This window comes from Populus trichocarpa, chromosome 3 (genome assembly GCF_000002775.5).
Source record: "Populus trichocarpa isolate Nisqually-1 chromosome 3, P.trichocarpa_v4.1, whole genome shotgun sequence".
Taxonomy (NCBI): domain Eukaryota; kingdom Viridiplantae; phylum Streptophyta; class Magnoliopsida; order Malpighiales; family Salicaceae; genus Populus; species Populus trichocarpa.
Window position 1 is genome coordinate 175,504 of NC_037287.2, and position 2,352 is coordinate 177,855.

Here is a 2,352-nt window from a genome sequence, read left to right on the forward strand (position 1 = left end):
TACCAAACTCGCGATCTGGGTCATGAGGTTAGAATAACCTCATAGAAAGCAAACCAAAATAAATTCAGAAACACAATTCCCTATCAAATTAATGTTAAAGCACGAAATTGAAATAAAATCAAATGAAAAAAAATTACTAAAAACATTATGCGAGTCAACTTGTCAAACTCATGTATCGGGTCATAAAACCAGGATAGCCTTATAGAAAGTAAACTAAAACAAATTAAGAAGTTTAATTACCAATCAATAAAATTTTCAAGGATAAAGTTGAAAAAAAATCAATTAAAAAAAACCTAGTAAACAAGGTTAACCCGTCAAACTTGTGACCTCCATAAGACTCAGATAATCTCATACAAAACAAATTAAAGCATATCATAAAGCCTAATACCCCAAGTAATCAAGTGTTGAATTATGAAATTAAAATTAAAAAAATAAATAGGAAAGACAATATAAAAATAAATTGTGATTTTATGAGATGATATATGGTAAAAACATCATTTTTTTTTGTAATTTATTGATAAATGGATAAAATTTAAGCTCTCAATTGGGAGATCAAACCCAAAAAAAAATCCAATCTAAAGCCGGGCCCTCCTATCTTTTAAAAACCTGGCTGGATTGAATGGATTATACCGAATCGGTTCAACGAGCAATCCAAGTTGAATAAAGTACAAAATAATATTAAAAAGGAAAACAGAGAAAAGTGATCACATAACATTAGCTTTACTAAAGTAATTTATCAGTGGCCTCTGACTAGAGCTGAAGCATCATCCTTTTTGCTGTCTTTATTATCTTCAACAGCATTAAAGCCAAAAGGATCAATGTTTTCTTCTCTGACACTAACTTCAATCCTCTTTGAAATTCTAAGAACATTATGGATTTTTGGCCCGTATTCTCCTTTGCTCACGATCCTCTCCCTTTTCGAGCTGCACATCTTCTGCTCCAATAAAACATAAAAATAGCTCACTCCAAGTAAAACTAATCATCTCTTAATAGAATATAACCTCAGTTTAACAGGACATGAGAAAATTATTTTGGAATACAACAAGCCAGTGTTCGATAGGCACTTGTTAATTAAAGAACGAGCTAGTGCTCTAAATTAGACGCTCATTAGTCGAACTCGAATCCAAGAAATATTCTTTTTCATAAACTAATTCGCAGTTCCCCGTACAACAGAAAGATCATCAACTTACATGGTCACAGCCTTCTGATGGTAGGAGATGGAGCCAGGCAAGTGTAAGCATGGTATTTGGCATGAAACCAGAACCCACTAGAGCAATGATCAGAGTTAAATGAAGAACTTCTCACTGATTTTCTTCACAGCTCTCTGAATCCAGTTGCTTCTCTCTGTGATCCTACTGAGTTTTGATGCCAGATTTTTATATGCAATAGCTCCAACAAAAGGCTACTTCAAATACTGTGGTATATAGCCTGTCTGAATGATCAACGAAATAAAATAAATAAATAAAAATTTCTAGTTGCTAGAAGCCAGAAGCTTACGTTAATTATAGATTTTAAACCTACATGCGTCTGACTTGTTAAAACATGGTACGAAATAAAATATAATTCTACAACTTCCGTGTCAAGATGAGGACAAAATTGGTACAATTCATAACTTATCCAAAAATGTATCTCCACTCCATGACGTGTTGACCCCGACTCAAGCAGTCATACGCGTGCGTTCTTGGCTAGCCATTGCCTTGAAATTTTTTTCTTTCCTCCCCACCATGAACAGGATTTGACTCTACTCTAGATGCTATACCCGTAGAATGCTGCGGGTTTGTGGCACGTTTTTGCATTGTCGTGGATTTGTGGAAAAAAATTATATTGAGAAAAACTATTGTAATTCACAATATTTTTAAGAAAAAAAATACAAAGCTAAATTTTTAATCAATTTAATATTAAAAAAATAAAATCGACAAATTTAATTTTGAAAAAATAATTAAAAAAACAAAAGGAAAAAAAACCAAATAGGAAACACTGTAACAATCTATAGTGTTTCATGAGAAAATCTAAAGTTATAACTCTCAACCAGCTCAATATTAAAAATAATAAAATCAGTAAAGATAATTTTGAAAAAATCATAAAAGAAAAAATATGTGGGGGAACACTGCAGCAATCCACAGTGTTTAAAAAAAACTACGAAGCTAAATTCTCAACCAGCTCAATATGAAAAAAATAAAATCGACAAAGACAATTCTAGAAAAAAAATCATAACAAAAGCAAAAAAAAAAACTATGTGGCGAAACACTGTAGCAATCCACAGTGTTTTAAAGAAAAAAACTACAGCTACATTCTCAATCAACTCAATATTTAAAAAATAAAATCGAGAAAAACAATTCTGAAAAAAATAAC

General features: G+C 31.5%; 1 long non-coding RNA gene across 1 annotated transcript; it reads right to left on the reverse strand.

Moving 5' to 3' along the window:
* Positions 1–483: 483 nt before the first annotated feature.
* Positions 484–1,498, reverse strand: LOC112326808 (uncharacterized). The gene is made up of 2 exons (XR_002980696.2): positions 1,191–1,498; positions 484–934 (listed from the first exon to the last, which is right to left on the reverse strand). It is a non-coding gene; the product is annotated as an uncharacterized LOC112326808 (long non-coding RNA).
* Between the last annotated feature and the right edge of the window lie 854 nt (positions 1,499–2,352).